Source organism: Adiantum capillus-veneris, chromosome 1 (assembly GCF_014529385.1).
Source record: "Adiantum capillus-veneris isolate H3 chromosome 1, ASM1452938v2, whole genome shotgun sequence".
NCBI classification, from domain to species: domain Eukaryota; kingdom Viridiplantae; phylum Streptophyta; class Polypodiopsida; order Polypodiales; family Pteridaceae; genus Adiantum; species Adiantum capillus-veneris.
Genome location: NC_140931.1, coordinates 146,004,818 through 146,015,917, shown reverse-complemented (window position 1 = coordinate 146,015,917; position 11,100 = coordinate 146,004,818).

Genomic DNA, 11,100 nt, shown 5'->3' with positions numbered 1-11,100 from the left:
AAGTTAATAAGGCAGGGTGCCTCAAGGTAGGTGGCATTTTACATCCTTTAGAGATTCCACAAGGTAAGTGGAAGAGTATCTCTATGGATTTTGTAGTAGGACTACCTACTATAAATCGTGGCCATCATGCCAATTGGGTAATTGTAGACCGTCTCACAAAGATGGGTCGATTCATTCCCACTAAGACTATGGTTAAGACACCGGAATTAGCATGGCTATTTATAGAGCATATATATAAACTCTACGGTCTTCTAGTTAGTATCATTAGTGACAGAGATCGAAAGTTCGATAAGCACTTCAGGAGAGTTGTGTTCCAAAAGTTGGAAACTAAACTTAATCTAAGTACGGCTGATCATCCAGAAACGGATGGTCAAACCGAAAGAGTTAATCAAGTGCTAGAGGATATGCTACGAGCGTATGTTAGCAAGAAGCAAACCAATTGGGAAGACTACTTACCTATATTGGAATTTGCTTATATCAAAGCATGTGACTAGAGGGTTTTGTCCATTTATGCTTTTATATGGATTTCAACTTAGATCACCCATTACGATGGGGTTGACAAAGGAGAAGATACAACAAGCGAAGGATTTTCTCCAAGACCATTTTGACATGCTTCGACTTGCTCGACAAAATGTTAAGCAAGCTCAAGATCGATATAAGAAGTATGCAAAAAGTGTGAAGACAGGAAAAGTTGCTAAACTTTCACCACGCTATTGTGGACTATTTACCATTCTCAAAGGTATAGGTCAAGTGGCCTATAAGTTAGCTCTTCCACAGTACTCACGAGTTCATCCTGTTTTTCATGTTAGCCATTTACAAAAATAGCTAGGACAAAATGATAATGTCATTGACATAGGTGTGTTAGTTGACCTTATCGAACCACCAAGCATCCCTCATGAGCCCGAAAAGATTTTGGATTCTCATGAGCTTCGCACTAGACATCATGTCAGACGACAGGTGTTGGTAAAATGGCTAGATAGACCTAAAGAAGGTTCTACATGGGAGAATGTCTTCGCACTTAAGAAACGTTTTCCTACATTCGTTTTCAAGGACAAAAACGATTCTCCAAGGGGGGGGGGGGTAATGTAAGGACATGGGTCCTACAGGCAAGGCCATCGGCACAGTATGTACGCTAGGGGGAGGCTATAAGATAGCACGGTTGGGTGGAGATTAGCACACACATTACCACCGCCCTGTCATTAGAATTATACATTTGCACTATATCTAGAAAAGTAGCCTCTAATGCGCACAATTATTTATTTATCTATTTTTAAACAAGTAAATCTAAAAGTATTGTTTCTATTGCTTAGAGTAATTTATTTAGACTTAGCAATAGAGTTAAAGAATAACTTCTATTGTTAAGAATTATTAGGTGATTCAAATCTATATAATTATTTTATTTTTAATGTATAAATATTTAAATAATATTTTCTTAAAAAACAAAGAATTTTTAAGTTGACAACTCAACCTTTTTATGCCGGAGGTAACCTGACACTTTGTTGAAGGGAATTGTAGCTAAAAAACAGAAATTTGGGCTTTATATAGTCCTACTATATTGATCAAAAACATATAGATCGATTTAAACTATCGATTGAAAGCCTATTGAACGATTAGGTATCAATCGATAGCCTATCGATCGATATGTAAGCAATAAAACGTTTTTTGAAAAAAGCTGACGTGACAGCGAATAATACGCACAAATAAATCTTTAGAACATATTAATCAACCATTATTCACGAATAAAACGAGTGTCGAATAACGAATCATGCAACCCAAATTGTGGCTTGCATAAAGACCTGCTAGAATATCCCAAGCCTGTTTTGCAGATTTTGTTGAACGAATGTGAGGAGTAATGGTGCGCTTCATAGACAACGCAATCAATGCATGAGCCTGCTCATCATTTACATTCCAACAAGCTTGTTCTTCCATAGGCAAAACAACTCTAATAGTAGCAATCCTTGCAGCAAGACCTGCAACATCCTCAACATCGCCTACATCCACAGAACCAGGACGTACATCAATGCCCTGCACAATATTCTAGACGCCCTTTGACACAAGAACATGTTGCATCTGGTAAGCCCACATAGGGTAATTGTCCCCATCCATTCTGTCCTCAACAGCAAACATCTTGAACACATCTGTGTTGTTGTCAGCCATGGAAAATGCATGCACGTGATGTGAAAACTGCCCGAAATGAGGAGAAACTGAGTGAAACCAATACGTGCTATATATCACAACCCGCATGAGATTGTATGGGACCTGTTATGTAGTATTTGGAACTAACAAAAGTTTTGCACAAAATGACAAAATTGCCTGTGTAGACCTGAGTGTAGTGGAAACGGAGGCCGAAATGATCTCGAATAAAAAATATGAATAGACTAAGCTCTATGAGCACTCTCGAAATTTTTGTCGACCAACGAATTCTTGCCAAAGCTCACTAAAATCGGAGAAAATGAGCAGGCGTGTGCTGAAGTTGCTGGCGACTAAGCCCGGGAGGACACAACCTGCTCTGATACCAATTGTTGAAATTAGGGTTGCAGGAAAACACACACAGCTGGATCCTCCACTTGCCTTTGATTGAGATCAAAAAATGTGGCAACATCAGTATCCTTGATAAGAGTAACTGCTGTCTTTCTATCCCTGGCCCGCATTGTCATTCCTTCTGTTGACAGCTTTAGTGCCTCGGCCACTATATCTTTAGGGATCACCACTTCAACCTTTTTCCCCTGTTGATCCGTGATTTGGGCCGATCTATCTTCGTTGATCGTGGATAGAAATTCATATACTTTTTGAAAATCCACTCCGCATGGTTCCTGGTCATAGAAATCTCAAAGCCCCAGCCTTCTGCTGGCTTCTTTGGTGTCTGGCTTTGCAGCTACATCATAAACCTCTTTATGTAGAAATTGCAATTCTACCTGGTGTCCTTCTTCACTCTTGAATCTGCCAGTGAAGACCGTGGTGTTGTTTTCTTCGAGCTTCTCTTTAGACGAGTAGGTTGTCTTTGCCGTTTTTACTGAGCTTGGATCTAACTAGTACAATGGAAGATCTGGCATCTTATCTTTCTGAAACACCTTTTCCTTGCCTTCTCAGCCACTTGCATTGCTCTTGTTAGGTAAATACATTGTCAAAGTTAGAAAATTTTACCAATTCCGCTCTGAAATGCCCTGAGTCTAAATGGTTGGCAAATGATGTCCATTTTGCTTCAAATCAATTTTGGAGCATGCATAAATGCATAAAAACATGTAGAGATCAAAATCATGCAGTCCAGGCAAAAGTTACAACAAAAGTAAGTAATCGCGGATTATTTACAGATGGGGATTTTTTTTTACTTTTTGCATTTTTGACATGAGAGGCTTGAAACATATGGCATTTAGGTACTCTGAGTGAAGTGTGGGCTCATTTGAGTGCACTGGGTGAAAATGGTGCCAGATTTAGGCTTTTAGACTCTAAAACAGTAGATAGAAAGAGATTTTGAGTTTTTGAGTTTCAAACTTGCTCAAACTTGACTCTAAAACAGTAGATATAAAGAGATTTTGAGTTTTTGAGTTTCAAACTTGCTCAAACTTGATTAGTGGGCTTGGGATATCATGTTCTTTGGTCCCATAAGGTCAAAGTTGCAAATTGCATACATTTTGGTAAAAAAGTAAATAATCACGATTATTAACTTTTTCATCAATTTGTACGTTTTCTGTTGCAACTTGGTTCTAGGCATGATGTAGAGTCTGTGTGTGAGATATGGGGTGATTTGGATCAAAAAATGTGACAGTTAACTCAAAAATTGGATTGAAAAGACTCTCATGTGTTTTTCTGATAAATTTAGAGTTTTTCTTGATCATTTTGGCTCATACTTGACATGTGGCATGTAATAGACGTGTACAAGTGATAGATGAAGTGAAGAGATCAATTTCAAGCTAAACAAGCACAAAAGTAAATAATTGCCATTATTTACAGCAGTCACTATTTTTGTAAGAATTGACAATGTGATGACCTAAACATCTTTAATACATCTAAAACAAGTCCTAAAATGAATTCGGTAAAGTTCGGTCGTGTTGGCATCACTTCGTGCTCTTGTCGACTCTAAAATCATTGATTTTTGTGACTAGATGGCATGTAGAGTTGGTTAGTCACTTTTAAAGCCATGGACTTGTCCGCTACATAGTACTCTTCCAGTTTTGGCCCATTCGAAGTCAGTTTGACTTCATATGTCAAATTTGAAGCTTTGTAACCTTTGAGTTGCATTTTGATGTTAGAGAGCTTACCTGGATTGTTTCCATGATACCATATAGGTACATTGTGTATAGACCTCGTCTATAAGCTGCCTACAGAGTCAGAATCCAATTCTGGCATGTGGCAAAAACCTAGAGTATTTGCTTGGGACCCCCTTGACCCCTGTCAAAAAGTCATCTGGTGATATGAAAGTGTTCTATTATACAGGGGCATGCTATAGTTCAAGTTTCGCCCAATTCGGTTGAGCTGACAAACAGCTATGGTCAATTTTGTGTCGCAGGACTTCGTGCATAGTTGGGTTTCTGGTTTTTTCCTGAGCCTATACTTGCTACATGACCATATAGAAATGTTCATTCATAAGTTTAGAAGTTACATCTCATGTCTCTTGTGAGATGGCGCTGTAAAAGGATAACTGTAAACTTCGGAAATCGCGTGCGAAGAAGGCAGAAAGCTCTCTTCCCCAAGAGTGACTAGTGGAAATGAAGTGATTTTGGGCTACCTTGAATATCTATACTCGGATTTCGCAAATTATTTTTTCCCAGATCTCCATGTTATTCCTACTAGGCCATGAAATCTATGTTAGACTCAAAAATTTCTTCAATCGAATTTCGTTAGCTCATTCTGCAAGAATTTGCAAAAGTAGGCCTTAGCGGCCTAATTTAGGCTTCCAGCTTCTATTTGTCGATTCGATTGAAATTTTTTGTGCATGTCCGCCTTGTCCTTCTGATCATTAGCGGATCTTCAATTTTTCCATCTGAGCTCCTTTGCTATTTATTATTAACTTTTGACCCGTTTATTGAAAAAATCAAAGAAAATAATAAAATGCACTAAAAAAGAAAAGTGAAAAATCGACAATTAAGAAAAAATCCATTGAGAAACACTACTTTATTGTTTTTTGGTGGATTTTTTCATTTTTAAGTCCCAATATCAAGAAAAATGATAAAAATAAGCAAAAAGGCTATTTTTTGGTATATTTTCTGATAGTATATACACTATTTACACTCATGGAGAAGGTGTTATGAGATAAATTCCCCGGTTGATGATTTTTTAAAGAGCATTATTAGGTAATTTTGAAAAAAATCACATGTTAACATCCAACTTTTACCTCCCTCTTCAAATATTGCCCTTGATTACTTAGTTCCCTTCCATCCCTCTTAGATGGCGTAATCTGGGACGACTGTGAGCATATGGGTTGAACAATCCTGTCTATGCATAGCCTTGGTTGGCTCTACCATGCTTCAAAGATCAATGCAATTCAAACCATTATGATGTGCAAGAGTTAGGTCTTGAGTAATGAACTCAAGGGTTTCTGTGGTCGAGGTTTCCTGTTGCTGTTTCCCAAAGAGCAAATCTTGTAGCTTGTGTGCTCTTTGCTTTATTTTACCATCAGGATGATTTGGTACGTTGAATTCCTCAGCTGTTTCTATCAATGATGATGGTTGGGAGGATTTACAAAGTGGTATTTGTGAATCCACTTGAGTTATGGTCATCAATGAAACCATAATTTTCAACCATCGGGGTATCTTTTCCACAGAGAACATATATGCATCTGCTAGATCATCGTCTACCCCTTTTGGTGGTTCTCCTAAAATAATCCTTGACAAAATATTTTCTCTTTAGTGAGTGGTGTCCTTATTTACAACCACAGTGAAATCAAACTCCAAAAGAATAATGAACCATCTCACAATTCTTCCTATGTTGCATGGCTTGTTGACCAAGTACAATAAGGCTTGGTGGTCCACAAAGAACACAAGCTTGTGGCTAATAGGTATTGTCTATACTTTTTTAAGGCATAGATCATTCCTAAACCTTCCCTTTCGGTGGTTGTATATTTTTTCTCTGCCACATTCAATTGTCTACTACCATAAGAAATGGGAAAATCAAATTTTCCGTCTCTTGGTTGAGCTAGTATACACCCAATGGCAAAATTGGAAGCATCTACATGTATGTGGAACGTCTTATTCTAATTTGGTGCTTTCAATATTGGGGCTGAAGTGAGAGCTTACTTAAGCTTCATGAAGGATTCTTTACACTCATCAGTCCATTCAAAGAGTGTAATCAAGCTATACATGGGTTTTGCAATTATAGCGTATATGTAGATGAATCTCTGTAATATCCACAATGTCCCATGAAAGCTTGAACCCCTTTGACTGTTGTTGGTCTACGCAATTCAACAATAACATGAATTTTATCCATATCAGTAGCTATGCCATTTTTAGACACTATATGTCCAAGATTTTTTCCTTGTCTGCCCATAAATGTGCACTTTTTCAGGATTTAAGCAAATCCTACAAAGTCTACATTTTTTGAATACCTTTTTGAGGTGTTCAAAATGATCAGCCTGGATTGACAAATGTACACATAGATCATCCATATATACTTTCAAGAAATTTTGAAGATATTATTTAAAAGCATGGCTCATCAATCTTTAAAGGGTGGAAGGAGCATTAGTTAACCCAAAAGACATAACCCGATATGCAAAAATACCCCATTTAGTTGCAAAGGCAGTTTTATGCTGATCTTTGGGGTCAACCAAAAGTTAATTGTATCTTGAAAAGCCATCTAAAAAGCTGTAAGCTTCTTCTGGTTCTAAAACATGCTCAGTGATTGGAAGAGGAAAGTTGTCTCTAATGGTAGCTGCCTTCACTTTCTTGAGATTGACACACACTCTTAATTTTCCATTTTTCTTGGGTACTACCACAATTGGAGACACCCAATCTGTGTGTTCAATTTCATAAATGAATTCGGCTTCCTTTATATTTTCTATTTTTTCTTTAATCTTTTTGTCAAATGTTTCATTATAAGTATATGGCATTTGTCTGCTTGGTTTCGCATCATCTCTCATAGGTATGGTATGTTGATAGATTTTTGGATCAACACCCTTAAGATCCTTATAAGACCAACCAAAGATATCCCGGTATTTTTTTAATAAGCTTAAGAAAAGCTCTTCTTCTTTATCAATTAGGTTGTTTGCAATGTAGGCAGGTCTAGGCTCTCTCCTAGTCTAGGCTCTTGTCCTGGTTCGGCCAGATCTATCTTTTTTTCATTTTTTGGTCCTTCATAGGACTCACCCCGTTCTCTTAGTTCCCTTGACTCTTGGAACGAGCCCTTTTAAGTTTTGACACATGGGAGTATCATTTCCACTGACACAACGTTCAACAACATGATTATCGAGTTGCATTCATGTTTCTCAAACTAAACAGTGTTGAGAAAAAACATTTTGTGGAACTTCTCTATGTCATTCATGCATTAAATATTTGAAGCACTTCATTTGTGGGTGTGAATTTGTCAGTCTATGCCAAGTGCACATTGGAGTGATAGGCAAGCATGTTGGTCTCATTTTTTTTTTGAAGATTTTGGTGGTATGTGCGTGGAAAAGATAGCCGTGTTGCAGATGCATTGAGTAGGGAAGGCTAGATTATCTCTCTTGAGAATCATTTTTCTCCCTCTATTCAAGGTGTTAGTTTCAATGATCCTAGAAATAATGTAGATATCAAGTGATTGTCACGTGCCCATGGCTTTGTGTGCCACGTGGACATGATACCTCAACTTCCAGAGCCACTTCCATACATGATAGTATCTTAGAACCTAGGGGGGTTTAGAACTAGCAATTTTGTGAGCTTCTTTGGAGGACATGCATGCTTGCACAAGTCCATTTTATTAGATTCTCTAGCTTTGGAGCCCTTTTGCATGAATGGTTTGTACTTATGTTCTGACATATTCTCTTACACTTTGGTGGGCATTTGGCAATACAAGCAAGGTTAGATGAATCCAATGTGCTAATTCCCACAGAAATTGGATAATGTGACTTGGGAGATGTGCGGGAGTTTCATCCAGAAACTACCCCTGTGACATGACTTATTAAGAAATTACCTACCAAGAAATTATGTCAAAGTCACCTACCCTTTTTCTTAGGACCTACGGGGCTTAGTCTCCAAGATTGCTTGTGACGCACTCAAGGTCGCAACCTCTAGGGAACCATGCCTCATCCTTGCCTCTTGGAATGAGCGTTTTTAAGTTTGGACAAATGAGAGTACCATTTCCATTGGCACAGTGTTCAACAACATGATCATCAAGTTGCATTTATGTCTCTCAAACTAAATAGTGTTGAGAAAAAATATTTTGTCTATGATAAGGAGCTTCTCTATGTTATTGATGTTGAAGCTCTTCATTTGTGGGCGTGAATTTGTGATTTCGTGAGATCCACAATCACTTAGATAGCCTCAATCTATGCCAAGTGCACGAATGATAGGCAAGCATGTTGGTCTCATTTCTTGTTTGAAGATTTAGGCGGTATGATTGAGTTATGCCTCACAATTCTAACCGTGTTGCAGATGCATTGAGTAGGGAACGCTTGATTCTCTCTCATGAGCGTTATTTTTTTCTGTCTGTTCAAGGTGTTGGTTTCAATGATCCTAGAAATAACGTAGATGTCAAATGGTTGTCCCGTGCACATGGATTTGTGTGCCACCTAGACATGCTACCTCAACTTCTAGAGCCACTTCCATAGATGATAGTGTCTTAGAACCTGGGGGGATTTAGTAATGGAAATTTTGTGAGCTTCTTTGGAGGATGTGCATGCTTGCACAACTCCATTAAATTAGATTTTCTAGCTTTGGCACCCTCTTGCATATAAATGGTTTGTACTTATGTTTTGACAAATGCTATTACACTTTGGTGGGTATAGCACCTATGTACACTATCATGGTTGTTCTCAACATTACTATGCAGGTGTTGCTCATTGTCTTGAGTCATACTCTCTCTCTCTCTCTCTCTCTCTCTCTCTCTCTCTCTCTCTCTCTCTCTCTCTCTCTCTCTCTCTCTCTCTCTCTCTCTCTCTCTCTCTCTCTCTCTCTCTCTCTCTTTAAGATCTCTTGGGATGGTTTCCTACGATGTTAAAATTCTCTTATTCTTCTTCTCTCTCTCTCTCTCTCTCTCTCTCTCTCTCTCTCTCTCTCTCTCTCTCTCTCTCTCTCTCTCTCTCTCTCTCTCTCTCACACACACACACACACACACACACACACACAAACAATAATTCAACTAGATCCAATAAAGGTAATCGAGGCGAGAGAGTGGCCTATGCTTGAGATTGCATATGATGTTCGTTCATTTCTAGATTTGTGTGAAGCATATAGTTCATTTATTTGAAATTTTTCACATTTTGTCGCACTGTTGTCTGTGACATGATAAAAGGTGTCAAGAGTTGTTATTAGTGCATAGTTTTGATTGATGTCACCAAGATTCTTATGATGCACTCAAGGTCGCAGCCACTTGGGAACCATGCCTCATCCTTGCCTCTTGGAATGAGCCCTTTTAAGTTTGGACAAATGCAAGTACCATTTCCAGTGGCACAATGTTCAACAACATGATAATGGAGTTGCATTTATGTCTCTCAAATTAAATGGTATTGAGAAAAAAAAAAATTGTCTATGATAAGGAACTTCTCTATGATATTTTGTCTATGATAAGGAACTTCTCTATGTCATGCATGCATCAATCATTGGAATCACTTCATTTGTGGGTGTGAATTTCTGACTCTGTGAGATCACCAACCACTTAGATAGCCTCATTGTATGCCAAGTGCAGATTGGAGTGATAGGCAAGCATGTTGGTCTCATTTCTTCTTTGAAGTTTTTGGTGGAATGATTGAGCATATGCTTGGCAAAGCTAACCGTGTTGCAAATGCTTTGAGTAGGAAAGGCGAGATTCTCTCTCTTGAGTGTCAGTTTTTTCTTTCTATTCAAGGTGTTGATTTCAATGATCCTAGAAATAAAGTGGTTGTCACGTGCATATGGCTTTGTGTGCCACATGGATATGCTATCTCAACTTCTAAAGCCACTCCCATACATGATAGTGTCTTAGAACCTAGGGGGAATAAGTACTGGCAATTTTGTGAGCTTCTTTGGAGGATGTACATGCTTGCACAAGTCCATTAAATTAGATTTTCTAGCTTTGGAACCCTCTTGCATAAATGATTTGTACTTATGTTTTGACAAAGGCTATTACACTTTAGTGGGCATCTAGCAATACGAGCAAGGTTAGATGAATTGAATGTGCTAAGTCCTGCAAAAATCAGATTCTTAAGTTGGGAGATGTGTGGTAGTTTCACCCAGAAACTACTCTTGTGACATAACTCATCAAGAAGTCACCTACCAATCAAAGTCATTGCTCGACCTAGATTTAATAAACCTCATGAGGACTAAACATAGCAGTGCCTTAGAACCTAGGGGGCTTAGTATTGCCAATCTTGTGAGTTTGTTCTTTGTAGGCTACACATGCCCGAACAACTTCATTAGATTAGGTTTTTCATTTTTGGAACCCTCTTGTATAAATGGTTGTGCGCACATTTTATTATACATTGGTGGGTATCTGGAATTACGAGCATTTAGATTTAAACTAGATGCATCCAATGTGCTAATTTCCACGACAATCAAATTCTTGGGTTGGGAGATGTGCAACAGTTTCATCCAGAAGGTACTCTTGCTACATAACTTGTTAATAAGTGACTTATCATTTCTTACTAAGTAATGTCAAAGTCATCACTCAATCAAGATTCGATAAAACTCCAAAGGCCTAAACTCATAATATAAAGAGATTCAAGGAAGAAAACTCCATGGATTATTTGCAATCGTAAGAAAACTGATCACCCTCATTGGCCACTAGCCACCACCCACTACTCATTGGCTAGTAGCCACCGACCATAGTACTAATGGAATGTACATATGGCCGTAGTATTGCAAGAAATATTTTGGGAATATTCCTTCAAAATTTTTAAAAAGAAGGTTCCCTAATGGAAGCCCTTTTCCTATTCGCTTAGAAAATTCTCTCTCTAAAGAGAAAAAAATAAAACCTCAAACCTCCCCTAATGTCTTG